We start from the raw sequence: 15,677 nt of genomic DNA, 5'->3' as shown, positions 1-15,677 counted from the left end.
CTTCTTTTTCTTCAATAGACAGCTTAGGTAAAATGGAAGTGGGATGGCAGAATAAATAGAAATAGGGCAATTGAGAGCCAGTGTGGTGTAGTGGTTAAGAGCGGTAGACTCGTAATCTGGTGAACCGGGTTCGCGTCTCCGCTCCTCCACATGCAGCTGCTGGGTGACCTTGGGCTAGTCACACTTCTCTGAAGTCTCTCAGCCCCACTCACCTCACAGAGTGTTTGTTGTGGGGGAGGAAGGGAAAGGAGAATGTTAGCCGCTTTGAGACTCCTTCGGGTAGTGAAAAGCGGGATATCAAATCCAAACTCTTCTTCTTCTTCTTCATTGCACCTTGGTTTCGTGTGCATGGTCCAAGCCCCACCTGCTTTGATTATAGCTTGAAGCACACAAAGGAAAACTGGAGTGTTGTCAAGGAAGAGTTCACTTACAGTTCTCAAGGATATAATTTGTCTGACCCTTTGACCTACAGAGCCTGCTGTGGTACCCTGGCCTGAAATATTGGACAGTGCTATGTTCTGCACTGACATTACTCAGTACACCTGAAAGAACAATAGATCAGTTGTTAGGATTTTATCCAGAGAACCAAAGTAATATTGGTCACCTAGGATTAGCGTGGAATATGGGAGAAATCTCCCCGGATGCTGTTGCAATGGGACACGTACATAGAGAAAACCAAGAAAAATCAGTTGCTATTAAGAAAAACTGAATGAAATTAGACTAAATTTATGAAAAGTTAAGATAGGATATAAGAAGTAGGTAGAATTATGTTATGTTGATTTTTACTAGGATTAAAAATAGAGTTAAATGTTGACTAATGTTTATAATGATTAAGATTAGGTGAGAAAGAAGATTTTATAATGTTATAAAGTTACTAAAGAAGATTAGAAATGAACGCAGAAGAGGGGATGTGAGGAGGTCCCAAAATAATGCTTATAAATAGGATAAGGATAGTTAAATAAGTGTTTGTTTGTAGGATTTTTGTAGTTTTTTTGTAGTGTTTGTTGTATTTTGTGTGTTTTCTTTTTATTGTTAAAACTTAATAAATTCTTATTAAGAAATTAGACTAAATTTGCGCTTTGCACTAAACTTGCTACGAGGGTGACAGAAATCAAGGAGGAGACCTGGAAGGTGCCTCTGCGTGCTTGACTAATCTGCACGTTGTTCAGAACTATTTCCATGTCTTTTGGGTGATCAGATTGTACAGAAGCTGCATTTTGCACCACCATCGACAGGTCTTAAAAAAGGTGCAAAGGATTACAGAGTATCTGACATTACAACTATGTATCCATATATAGATCTACATAAGCATTATTCTCCCTGCCTTCACTTTAAAACATGCCCAGAGTAATTAAGTGCACTTTAACTCAGGGCTGTTATTATTAATATTGCTTGCAGTGGCTTTTTGCCCCAACTATAAACCTTTTCAGCAGACAGAACTGCAATGTATCAAAATGAGAGAGAGAGGGAGGGAGAGAGAGAGAGATGTACCGTACCAGGAAACCCAGGTCTTTGAAATCTTTGGCCATAAGAACTCAATAAACAAACAATCAATTTCTTTATTGCAATTTTTAACAACTTAACTGCTCCAAACTGCTTGAGGAGCTCGGAGATGGTGCTGTTGTTGTATCAGAAAGGGCAGCGACCAAAAAATTAAAAGCCGAAAGGCAGTTAATAAATTTTAAAAGCTCATCAGGCTTTGAGATGCCATCAAACTTTCAACAAACTCAAAGAAAACCAAAGAAACCAAAAAGGGTTGCCCCAACATTTGCCCATATTTCGCAGGCAAACCAGCAAGCTCTCTGTCTCTTCATGAATAATCTTATGAGTTTTATAATGCACACACATTCATTTTTAATGCTTAAATATACATTAAGGGTAGTATTCAATACAGATTGATACCTGACTCCATCAGGAGCGGAGCTAAGTAAATGATACATGAAAATTGGAGTGACGCTAGCATAGTTCATACATAGAGATAATATACCAGCTATTAGAATATAATAATCTGGAAGCTCTATCAGTTCCAATCTTTTGAGTGTCTTGGGACTAAAGATGCAATGGGTGAAAAAGTGCAAATAGATTGTACTTAACTCTTGAAGTGCTTGTGATGTCATGTTGGTCTCTAAGGTACTACTGGAAGGGATTTTTTTTTTTTTTTTTTTTTTTTTGACTAAGGCAGACCAACACCGCTACCTACCTGTAATTGGAGCATATTTGGTTTCCATTGTTCCAGAGGCTGTGACCTGAACTAACTCTCATGGCCCCAGCCTCAATGTTATGGACTGGTGGGAGTTTCCTACTGGGGAACCACCAAGGGAAGAAGAAGGCTCAGAGCCAGGGGAGTGGTGGTGTGACAAGGATGAGTGGTCAAAGGGAGAAGACATGGGAAAGGAGGCGTTGGAAGCTGAAGAGGTAACAGGGCCTAGTGAGCTGGGAGAGTTTGTGGCAGAGATACAGAGTCCAGAATCAGAGGCAGAAGCTGAAGCAGAAGAGTGGGTGGAGAGAGACCAAGAGGCAGAGATAAGTCAGGCTGGTGAAGAGTCATGGGTTTCTTCCCCTCCTGCTGGGACAAGATCCTCTCCTGCTGGTCTCCCAGATCCAGAAGAGGCCTGAAAAGGATCAAGGAGGGGTTGGCTGCATGCAGTAGAGCTACCGTACCTCTGATTGTTTGGGGAAAGCCCTGGAGCGGAGGGGGACATACAGGTGAAACTCAAAAAAAAATAGAATATTGTGGAAAGGTTCATTTCTTTCAGTAATTCAACTTAAAAGGTGAAACTAATAAATGAGATAGACTCATGACATGCAAAGCGAGATATGTCAAGCCTTTATTTGTTATAATTGTGATGATTATGGCCTACAGCTGATGAGAACCCCAAATTAACAATTTCAACTTTGGGGTTCTCATCAGCTGTATGCCATAATCATCACAATTATAACAAACAAAGGCTTGACGTATCTCGCTTTGCATGTCATGAGTCTATCTCATATATTAAACTCCAATAGCTAATGAAAACAATTGCCTACATAAATGGACTTTTCCACGATATTCTAATTTTTCAAGTTTCACCTGTAGACAGCTATGAGGAGATGGTGACTTTCAGTCTGGACAACTGATTTCCATGGAATGAGCTGCTCTGTTCATTAGGTCTGACACTCAACCAAGTCTGCGGAGATTGTGTTTTTGTTAATGTAGAGTTAACTCCAACTTTGAATTGTCTGATTACTGACAAACGCCGGCTCCCTCGGCCAGTAAAGCAAGATGAGTGCCGCAACCCCAGAGTCATCCGCGACTCGACTTAACAGTCAAGGGTCCCTTTACCTTTAAGTGTGTATTGGATTGCAGCTTTAAATTTGCCTAATTTAACTGCATTGGACCCATTGGTGAAACCTATGTGCTTAAGTCTTACTGATATAAATTGAATTATTTAAACAAGGCAGAGTTATTCAGAAGTAGCTCCCACTTAATTTAATTAGATAGACTCCCAAGGAAGTGTGCAAAAGATCGCAACCTTACTTTCATGTAATGACTCCAGTACAGAGATTCTCACATCAAAACAACAATATTAAGATAGATTAATTGATGGGAACTTGTAGCTTTGGAAACACTTGCCTGCTTTGGCAGCAGAATTAGATACTAGGAGACTTCCGGTTGGACACCATTCTGATCAGTCGACAGAAAGCCTCGGCTCCGAGGTTTCTGTGTCGCTGTGAGGGAGGGGGGAGTCGAGACTGTGCCTCGACCCTCCAAGAAACTCCAGGAGAATGTCCTGGAGCCATGGGATCCAGCGGGTCCCCCGGGGCGCCTCCCTTGCTCTCCGGTAAGCCCTAGTAAGGGCTGTTGTGACGGGCGAGGTTGTGACGGGCGATTCAACACTAGCCTCGCAGTGAGAAGTAGTGGCTGCTGACAGAGAGAGTGTCCAATTCTTCCAAGATTCGGCTAATTTGGAGTTTGTAAGTACTGATTCTTTAAAAGAAAAAAAAGTGATCTTAAAATTTGGCTGTTTTGGGAACTTTAAAAACGGAAGTCGGTTCCCTGAGCGTTGAAACAAAGGAAACAGTGTTACTTTCAATTCCGAAGCTATTGACTAACTTTGTGACAAGGAAATTTCTGAACCCTTTAAGATACTATTACCCTCTCTTTGAGGAAACTTTGGATGGCTGCTTTGGCAGCGAAGAAAAATATTTGGACGTAAAAGGAAATGGTCGAAGGACTTTCAAACAAAGGTTTTGGAACTTTTGTACAATTTAACAGTGGAAGTAAACCAGCTAAATCAGCTAACGGGGACAGTGGTACCTTCGGACTTGGCTTTGCAGGAAAATGAAGTTATGACTTTTTGTGAAAGCTATGGAAATAAAACCACAGAAGAAGAGAAAACTCAGGATAAAAAAATTGACCCATGAAAGCGAAAGACAAAAGCCAGAAGGGACAAAACAACAAAAAGCAAGAATGGGAGGGCTGCAGCAAGGAAGAGAGTTCAACCGAAGGCAGTACAGAGTCTGGACAATGTTGAAAAAGTTTCAAGGACATATGAGATAAGAAAGGAGCAGAAGACAGTTTCCCAGGACTGTGGGGTGCTGGAATTTGAAAGGGTGGGTGTGGGCTGAAAAATGAATGTTTTTATAGAAATTCTCTTTATGTTATGGTATAGACATACGGATTGGTAATGGATAATGGCTAATGTACAAAAAATATATAATTCTAGGGAATATAGGAGGAAAGGGGTCGGAAGAGGTAAAGCGAAATCAATTTTAAAAAGGGGATGTTGTAATGAAATTGGGAACTAGGCAATGGGAGGTTCAGGAATATAGTTAATGCAGAGGATAGGTTAAAATGATTAATATGATATGTAAGAGGAATAAATATTTAGTAAAAGAATTAATTAAGAAAAAAGTGAGAAGGAGGGAAGGGAATATGGGGAATAATTTGCAAGAACTGTGAATTAGGGTTAATTGGGAATTCAACGGGGGGGAATCGGGGAAGTCGCTGAATGTAAAGATGATTTGTGCAAAGTAAGTGGTTAAATTGGGGAAAAATTGTTGATCATCCCAGTGAGAGGGGGGTTTGTTTTGTAGGCTCCTCTTGGTGAGAGAAAGGGGAGTTTGGGGAAATTTAATCATATATTGTAATTTGGTCTTAATTGGAAAAAACATAAATAAATATTATTATTTTTAAAAAAGAATTAGATACTAGCCAACTCATTAATCAACATGGACAGAGGATCTGTATGTGACCAGGAGCTAGCAAGGAACTCTGCACTCTAGCTGATATATACTGCATCAAGACTTTAAAAGACGGTTAAAGTAACTTCCTGAATGGGAGCAGGACTTCAATTTTTATTTTTATTTTAACTTTTCTTTCTAAATTGAAACATAGTTCTGGTCCTTGAGATGGAGGAAATGTGAACACAGTGCACCAGAGATGCAATGATTAAAATGACATTGGGATTATTCCAGAAATGCTCTGGTTGTTACTGCACGCCTTGCTATTGGTTCCCTGCCTTGCAGGCCTTTCTTTGCCTGGCCTGGGAAGGTGGGGCCTTGACTGACTCCAGCTACAAAAGCTGAGGCTGATAAACAGACTCTTGGGCTGGGGTGTTGTGTCTCTTGTGTTTATCTTTATAGCTTTACTTTAGATCTTGATGTGCTTTATGTGGAAATTGTTCGGTTTGCTTGTACATTTTTTAAATGTTTTATCTATGATTCATTTTGTTACAGTTACAGGTAGGTAGCCGTGTTGGTCTGCCATAGTCAAAACAAAATAAAAAATAAAAAATTCCTTCCAGTAGCACCTTAGAGACCAACTAAGTTTGTTCTTGGTATGAGCTTTCGTGTGCATGAACACTTCTTCAGATACTTCAGATTCTTCTTATCTGAAGAAGTGTGCATGCACACGAAAGCTCATACCAAGAACAAACTTTGTTGGTCTCTAAGTTGCTACTAGAAGGAATTTTTTATTTCATTTCATTTTGTTACATTGCAGTTATTTATTCCTTTTCATGTTGTAAACTGCAGGTAGGCAAAATACAGATAAAATTATGTATGTATGCCAGTTCTTGAATTTGAGAGGCAGGCAAGGTGTGTGCAGATCAGAGGGGCTTAACAAACAATTCTTCTGATATGACAGTACTTCATTGGAATTGTTTTTATTCTCTTTATGGAAGCTACCTTGGGTGGGCTTGTACCCCAAAAATAGTTAGCAAGCAAACAAACAATCAAACAAACAAACGTTTACAGCCTTTTACACAAAGGTACTGCCTAAAATGGTTTTCCACTGTGGAAGATTGGCAGATGAAGTTGATTGAGTATATGGAACTCGCAGAACCGACCACGAAACTCCGAGAGCAGAGGGAAGAAACGGTGCAGGAGGATTGGAAGAAATTTAGAGACTATTTGAAACGATGTGAAAAAATAGACATTTGAAATTGAAATCAGAGGGCATTTAAGGCTACAGTAATATCAGAAGTTAGGTTAAGATAGGATATAAGAAGTTTGAATAGTGTTATGTTTATTTGTATTAGGAATAAGATTATAGGTATACAATGTTAATGATTTATAAAGATTAGAATTACCAGTAGTTGAAAAAGAAGAATTTACAATGTTATAAAGTTACTATAGTTAATTAGGAATGTACGCAGAAGAGAGGACATGAGGAGGTCCCAAAACAATGGGATGCATAAGATAAGAATAAGTATATAAGTGTTTGTTTATGATGTTTTTGTATGTGTATTTTTGTAGTGTTGTAGTGTTTTGTTTACTTTGTATTTTGTATTTTGTTTTTGTCATTTTTTGTCATATTTTGTCAAAATTTAATAAATTATTGTAAATAAATAAAATAAAATAAAATGGTTTTTAGACATTCCAGAAGCATATGTTAATTCATTGTTTGTTCAGTGCTGTACTGTTGTTAGACACATTCCAGCCCAAGTTAAGCACTTTTAAATCCCACTTATTTCAATGGGAGGGACTGAAGCACATGCTCAACTCATCCTTTCAACTCAGTGGAACTCAGATTTATTTTTATTTTTTTTACTTTGGCTGAATTATACCCATTATGCTTTATTGAAGTGTATTACTACAGCTGAGCAAAAGCTCCTCCAGGGCTAAGTAGAGTAGGAGGTGTACCTCCCATGTCTTATTTATAATTCCCCTGTTAATACAACTCAGTATGCTGTTCGCTTTCCTCACAGTCGTGTGGCATTGCTAAACCATACCCAGCTTGCCATCAGCCAAGACCCCGGTTCATTTCCCACATTATTATTATTATTATTTGCTAATTATTAATTGTGTTTTTGGTCATTCCTCCTAAAGATCAGCGTCTAGCCACTATCCTTATTAAATTGCATTCTATATATATAGATATATAAATTTATTGAGCTTATTTAGAATGTTTATTCTGTCGTCCTATGTACTCAAAATTCCTCCCTAGCTAATTTCATTTGTAGATTTCTGAGGTGCATTTTTTCTATGTAAATAGCACTGAACAGGACAAAATATTTTGGTACCCAACCTGCTGCACAATCCTAAGCAGCTCCTGAATCATTTACAGATACTCTCTACTGATCCACCAATTACTGTTGTGAATGTCCACTTTCTTTACCTTAAGCATTACACAGAATTGTATTCCAGTGCCATTTGGCTCCATGTTTTTCTCTGTTCCAATGTATATGTGTATAAATATATACCTGCTAACCTAGGGTAACACCATGCCTCTGATAATGTGGTCATGAATCCTTCAAGGTAAAGGGACCCCTGACAGTTAAGTCCACTCATGAATGACTCTGGTGTTGCAGCGCTCATCTCACTTTACAGGCCGAGGGAGCCGGCGTTTGTCCACAGACAGCTTCCAGGTCATGTGGCCAGCATGACTAAGCCGCTTCTGATGAACCAGAACATTTACCTTCCCGCCGGAGCGGTATCTATTTATCTACTTGCACTGGTGTGCTTTCAAACTGCTAGGTTGGCAGGAGCAGGGACCGAGCAACAGGAGTGAAATATACTCAGAGTCAAGTGTGAATTTCATGCTCTTTATTCAGCTCATAGTAGCAATGAATTAATCTTTCCCCAAAACGTCTGCTATATATACATTATTTACACAATGGGCCCCATGTGATTGGCTAATTCTGGGCTACTCCTGTGGGCCAATCAGGTTGCGGATTCACTTCCTCCAGAAGCCTGATTGGCTGCTCCTGCAGGCCAATCAGGTCGCTGATTCACTTCCACCTGGAGCTGCATTGGGTGGCTCCTGCAGACCAATCAGACTGCTGCATTCTGGCTCCTATTGTTCTAGGATTTAGCTCAGTACATAATAGGGAGCTCACCCCGTCGCAGGAATTCGAACCGCTGACCTTCTGATCGGCAAGCCCTAGGCTCTGTGGTTTAGACCACAGTGCCACCCGCATCCTTAGCCCACAATAAATCTATAAACCTTTAAGGTACCACTTAATTCTCAACTTTGTTTTCTGCACATTCAGTATTTCTTTCAGATGTTTATGATGACAAAATGGTTGGCATAAGCCACGTGATTCTTCCCTTTCTAACCTGTGTTAAACACTTTAAAGTCACATTTATTTTAATGAAAGACAGAAAACTCTGCATATATTTATGCTATGAGCACACAGTAAGCTTTTCTGAAAAGCAAATTAAACTAATCATCCAGCTAGTAAATCTTGTCATAACTATGTCAAGCTCATCTCGAAAAGTTTAAAGACCTTGAGGTTAAAACATAATTGCTATGGAGATGCCACCTAGCCTTTAAGATGGATATCTCCTAAGTGGTTTTTGTGCCACCTAGCTGGGATTTGACAGTCTAGCTTCAACTCTAGATAATGGGGAATGTAAATTTCTACTTATTAAATAAATGAACATGTACAAGTATGTGGGACCTTTTATATACACTAAACTCAGCACATTTTAGTCAACCACATTTTTTATAAACCTGCCAAAATTGTTGAGCCATTTTGTGGAAACCTAACCCAAACCCAAAAATAGTGATTTTAAGCTTTTTGAGCTATTTGCACTGCTTTCTCCATCGCATTGCATTGCCATACATCCAAGTTTCCCCTGACATTCCCCCCCCGACACCATTTTGACACCCGAAAACCAGGACATGTCAGGAATTTTCCCGATGTATGGCAAGCCTATCTTTCACCAGTTTTTTATATTTTAGATAACAGTAAATGGGATGAATGTGAGATGCTTCATGTAGGCTCTTTTGTTGTTTAGTCGTATATTCATGTCCGCCTCTTCGCGACCCCATGGACCAGAGCACGCCAGGCACTCCTGTCTTCCACTGCCTCCCGCAGTTTGGTCAGACTCATGTTGGTAGCTTCGAGAACACTGTCCAACCATCTCATCCTCTGTCGTCCCCTTCTCCTTGTGCCCTCCATCTTTCCCAACATCAGGGTCTTTTCTAGGTCATGAAATTAAAAGACGCCTGCTTCTTGGGAGGAAAGCAATGGCAAACCTAGACAGCATCTTAAAAAGCAGAGACATCAGCTTGCCGACAAAGGTCCCTATAGTTAAAGGTATGGTTTTTAGGGGTCCCTTTACCTTTACCTTTAAGATGGGTAATATTTACTTTTGCCCATATTAGTGAATGGCTTCTACTGAATTATACGGGAGTAATTTAAAGAACTGCGTATATGGCAAGACTATTAAGAAAGAGGCACACTCTGCTGTTTCTGATGTTGGAGGGTCACTGGAGTCTTGAACAATATCTCTAATTAAAGTCATTTTACTTCTTCATTACCCATAACACCTTTAGCTACTGGTCTTGACAACAGTCACCTTACTTTGCTCCCTAATTGTGAATGGCTACTGAGCTTCACAGACAGAGTATACGGAGCTACAGCTGGTATCACTGAGATACGTGCAAACTATAGTACCTTTTATCATATGTGGTGGGAGTGCAAAAAGGTGAGGTTATATTGGGATATGATATACCATGAGTTGAGAAAAATGTTGAAATATAATTTTGCTAAGAAACCAGAAGCCTTTTTGTTAGGTATTATAGGTACAGACATTGAAAAACAGGACATTAAGCTTTTCCAATACGCAGTGACTGCAGCTAGGATTTTGCTAGCACCAAGGTGGAAACAAGAAGAATTACCGACGAAAGAAGATGGGACAGTGAAATTGATGGAATATGCAGAACTGGACAAAATGACGGGAAGAATCCGGGAACAGCAGGACCAGAAATTCAACAAAGACTGGCATAAGTTTACAAACTATTTGAAAGACAATTTGCAGTTGAATACACTAATAGGACTTCAAGAAGCTTTGTAGTTAATGTGTAGAAATATTATTGTAAGTATGGTAGTTAGGGTATGTATGAGATTTATGATAATGTAAGCAATGGTAGATTAAAGAAGTATAATATCAAGATACAATTTAGAAAGCCATGTGGAAGGTCTGAGGGAAGTCATGGCTATGTTAGCCAAAATTGGAAAATGTATACGAATGTATGTTTTATTTTATGTAGTAGTAGTATAGTATAAAATAATAATAAAAACATTTATAAAAAAAGAGATACGTGCAAACTATATAATTCCCAGCCATACTATAGTATTCCCATGTATCAGAGTGTGTGACAAGTTTTGCACACACCTGTTCCTGTTCTGGCCGGTACCCATATTTGGAGAGAATAGGAATCTTGAATGACAAACAAGAAAAATGAATAAACTTAATTCCCTTTACTTTGACATCTCATGCTAAAGCAATCTCGGTGTTAGTTAGACATTTGTTTCATATTAAAATGTCTCAGACTGATACACATTTTTGACATTTGTCTGATCAAGTCTTACTCCAGACAGAAGTTCAGATGGAAATCTGCCTGGAGTCTGCCATCAATGGGCACTACATAAACTAAGAGATCAAAACACTCAATTCTACTCATAAATGTACATCATGTTATTTGGGTTAAAAGATACTGTGCCACTGACTGAAATGTGGTTGTTGCATAGAGAGACAGCTGGGGCAATAACTGAACAACTTTATTACAGACAATCATTCTGCAAGAAAAATGAAGGAATAAATGCAGTTAAAAGCACATATACTTAAAGTGACCACACAGTAATGTAGTCTTAAAATTCTGTTAGCTGAAAGCTTAGAAGAAAGATTAATTGCTTTCCACCTATAGACTTTGGTACAATTAAGGTTGTGGAATAAAAAGACCATTGGTCTCACCCAGAAAGTTCCGTGTAAACTCAAGGCAAACGGTTTTAAAAAAGAAAGTACATTTAACACAGAATGTACATCCTTAGACATCACCGATTCAAGTTAAGCATGTGCTACAGATTCGGCGGTTCGAATCCCCACGACGGGGTGAGCTCCCGTTGCTCGGTCCCTGCTCCTGCCCACCTAGCAGTTCGAAAGCACGTCAAAGTGCAAGTAGATAAATAGGTACCACTCCAGCGGGAAGGTAAACGCCATTTCCGCGCGCTGCTCTGATTCTCCAGAAGTGGCTTAGTCGTGCTGGCCACATGGCCCGGAAGCTGTACACCGCCTCCCTCGGCTTTGAGGCATCTTTGACTAAGCAGTATACAAATCCTCTTAAATAATATTTTTTTAATATTATATTTATACCCCACCTTTCCTGCAAGGAGCTTGAGCTGGCACTCATGGTAGTCTTCCACCCTGTTTTATTTTATTCCACCAAATTTAAACACCGCTTGGTTGTTGTTTTATTTTAAAAAAAAATTGGTTACAGAGAGATAAAATAATGGGATCAATTTTTATTTAAAAAAAAAATTGCAGTTTTACAATCCTATGATATAGGCTAAATTAAGAGAAGGGCAACTAGGCTGTCAACCATTGAGCTTCTAGGTCAAATTGAACCCTGGGCTCCAAGGCTTCTCTGCAGGACACAAACGCTTGCAAACACACATTTGTTGTCACAAATAGTTGTGGACCTAGAAAACTAATGCATGCAGTGACCCTAATTATCTTTGCAAATGGCTACTCTATTTCTCTAAGCTCCATTACCTGGCCATCAGTTATCCAAATTCACTGCCGTTTTAATTCACTCTATTGCCATCCGCCACCAGGTTTGTCTCACTGGGCTATGCACACAGTACTCCAGCTTTTTAACAGTTTGATTTATACAAAAATGGTGTCGTCGTCGTCGTCCCCTATTTTGTTTGTAGTGGCACTCTATAAATTACACTGCAAAACAAGAAAGGAACAGGGGTCTTTTCATCGCAACCTGAAAATACCTCCTTCACTTTCTAGGCTCTGATACATTTGATTTCAGGTCTGAAACTTCTGCACCTAAATTTGAATGCCGTTCCAATAAAGCTCCATTATCAAAGGCAGTTCTGTGCGAAATGCGACTCTCCGAAACAAACTGCAAACATTTGCAACAGAGTTTAAAAAAACAAAACAAAAGCAATACTTGCCAAGTGTTTCTTCTGGTACCTGGAACTGACTTTGTTGTTGTTGTTCAGTCGTTCAGTCGTGTCCGACTCTTCGTGACCCCATGGACCAGAGCACGCCAGGCACGCCTATCCTTCACTGCCTCTCGCAGTTTGGCCAAACTCATGTTAGTAGCTTCGAGAACACTGTCCAACCATCTCATCCTCTGTCGTCCCCTTCTCCTTGTGCCCTCCATCTTTCCCAACATCAGGGTCTTTTCCAGGGAGTCTTCTCTTCTCATGAGGTCGCCAAAGTACTGGAGCCTCAACTTCAGGATCTGTCCTTCTAGTGAGCACTCAGGGCTGATTTCTTTGAGAATGGATAGGTTTGATCTTCTTGCAGTCCATGGGACTCTCAAGAGTCTCCTCCAGCACCATAATTCAAAAGCATCAATTTTTTGGCAATCAGCCTTCTTTATGGTCCAGCTCTCACTTCCGTACATTACTAATGGGAAAACCATAGCTTTAACTATACGGACCTTTGTCGGCAAGGTGATGTCTTTGCTTTTTAAGATGCTGTCTAGGTTTGTCATTTCTTTTCTCCCAAGAAGCAGGCGTCTTCTAATTTCGTGACTGCTGTCTCTATCTGCAGTGATCATGGAGCCCAAGAAAGTGAAATCTCTCACTGCTGACTTTATGCAACCCTTTCTCATCTAACAAAGGCTGGGTGGGGGGGGAGTATTAATACTGTATCTTAATTGCACTGATCTGTGAAACTTTTTTAAAAAAATTTAAAAAAATAGTTTCCTGTATAAAAAAGAAGAATAAGTTCTGCATGCCTTTGGTATACTTAACAGTTGATTCCCTATAGGGTAGATCTGACCCCCTGTGGAGTAGCAAGAAGACTGCATGGAACTGCCAAGCTCAATCTCCATCTGGGAAATGACCACCACTAGAGGAAAAGGTTTAGAGTCTAAACCAGGGGTAGGCAACCTAAGGCCCGGGGGCCGGATCCAGCCCAATCACCTTCTCAATCCGACCCGCGGACGGTCCGGAAATCAGCGTGTTTTTACATGAGTGGAATGTGCCCTTTTATTTAAAATGCACCTCTGGGTTATTTGTGGGGCCTGCCTGGTGTTTTTACATGGGTAGAATGTGTGCTTTTATTTAAAATGCATCTCTGGGTTATTTGTGGGGCATAGGAGTTCGTTCTTTTTTTTTTTTCAAAATATATTCTGACCCACCACATGGTCTGAGGGACGCTGGACCGGCCCACGGCTGAAAAAGGTTGCTGACCCCTGGTCTAAACTCATTCTTTGAACGGTGGTTATCCTGTGAGACAAGTAGCGGCCACTGCTGAAGCTTCTTTTTTTTTAGTAGGTCTCCTCTGTGTGTATGGTAGGCAGGCAGAAGTTCAACCAGTGTAGAGGCATTTCTCTGCTGGGGTTACTGAAAGAGTTGCCTGCCATGGTTTCTGAATGACAAGGGAGGGCAAAGGTGGCAACATCATTAGCGCATGCCTCATACAGCACCAACAAGCCTAGGCTACTTCTGGGGAACATGAAGATTTCACAGCCCTTGAAGGGCTGCCATGTTATTGGTGCAGCAAGGCTTATGTGTTCCTTTAAATACAGGGATGAGGAACCTGTGGCCCTCCAGAGGTTGGTGTAGTGGTTAAGAGTGGTAGACTTGTAATCTGGTGAACCAGGTTCGCGTCTCCGCTCCTCCACATGCAGCTGCTGGGTGACCTTGGGCTAGTCACACTTCTCTGAAGTCTCTCAGCCCCACTCACCTCACAGAGTGTTTGTTGTGGGGGAGGAAGGGAAAGGAGAATGTTAGCCGCTTTGAGACTCCTTCGGGTAGTGAAAAGCGGGATATCAAATCCAAATCCAAACTCTTCTCCATCAACCCTGACTATTGACCTTGCTGCTTGCCAATGGCCGGCCCACCCATGAGGCAAGGTGAGGCACCCGCCTCAGACAGCAGGATCCACAGGGGCAGCAGATCTGAGGTAGATATTTACTCCTCTCTCTTTGTTCCAGAGGTAGATCTTCATTCACCCCTTCCTCCCTGGAGGGGAGAGGGCGCCATTTTGTGGTTCCCCTCAGGTACCTTCTTGGATAGGGCCTACTACTTCTTTTGCTTGCTAACCTTCTTGGATACTACTTTAAAAAGCAGTAGTAAAAAGTAGGAAGAAGAAGAAGAAGAAGAAGAAGAAGAAGAAGAAGAAGAAGAAGAAGAAGAAGAAGAAGAAGAAGAAGAAGAAGAAGAAGCCCATCTTCAGGTGGGCTGAAGATGCTCTTAAATTGATAAATAATTCCCTGCTCAGCCATGAAACGCCTCCTCCTCTGGGGGGAGGCGGAATGAATATGCTTTGTCAGCTTTTGGAGAAAGAGCAGGATTCAACCCAAACACATGGGTCTCATCCCTGCCCCATTCACGTATATTTGGAAACAAGTCCCCTTGATTGTGTCAGCCGCTGGGATTTGTTCTGAGGATCGCAATTCTAGGCACAAATACAGCAGACAATGCTGCGTTGCGTTGCGCAAGGAGCGCGTTTGCACCCTTCTGGAGCCCACGAACCACAGCACTCTTGCCGTCCTCACACCTTTCACGCGCGATTCGTGAGTCCTCTTTTTTTCTAGGGCTGCCCTTTAGGATTACGCTGCCCTCTCCGCCTCTTAACCCTTCGTGTGCCGGTGGGGAAAGTCAGATGCCCCAATACTTTGGTGGCTCCATTTAGTAAAGCCAAGATGCAATTATGCAAAAGACCTTGGCCGCGCAGCCTCCGCAGAGATCAAGAGAGCCCCGCGCAGGAATGCAGTGGCGCCCTGTCGCCGGTTCGGGGGCCGAGCTGGTGGGGGAAAGAGGCGCCTCGTGGCCATTTGTTGACTACGGATTTTATACGCACTCTGCTAAGGATCGCGCACGGTACACCCCCTCCAGCCCAGCCCAGCCCTTTCTCCTTCTTTGGAGGTCTGATCCTCTTTCACACCCTGACACATGCCCCTTTTCTCTCTGCCCCCTCCACCCCTCCCCTCGTACCCAGCTAAGCCTTTCAGGTGGAGGCTGAATTAGCAGCCGGAGGGAGGCGGGACTGATGCCCTTTTGTCGCTCCCCTTCGGCGCTGGCTCTGCGAGTGACCCTCTCCTCTCACTTCAGCCGGTGCCTCTGAAATTAGTTGCCTTCCCTTCTTCAGCTCTGGAGGCTGGGGTTTGCAGACTACCGGGAGGCAGCTGCTGGTGGTACCTGCGAGATAGAATCACGTTTCCCCTCGCATTTCCCCCCACCCCCCACCCGCCTCTAATCCCATTAGCACACCTG

This window comes from Lacerta agilis, chromosome 3, assembly GCF_009819535.1.
Source record: "Lacerta agilis isolate rLacAgi1 chromosome 3, rLacAgi1.pri, whole genome shotgun sequence".
Classification (NCBI taxonomy): domain Eukaryota; kingdom Metazoa; phylum Chordata; class Lepidosauria; order Squamata; family Lacertidae; genus Lacerta; species Lacerta agilis.
The sequence above is the reverse complement of the archived record's forward strand: the minus strand, read 5'-3'. Positions refer to the sequence as shown.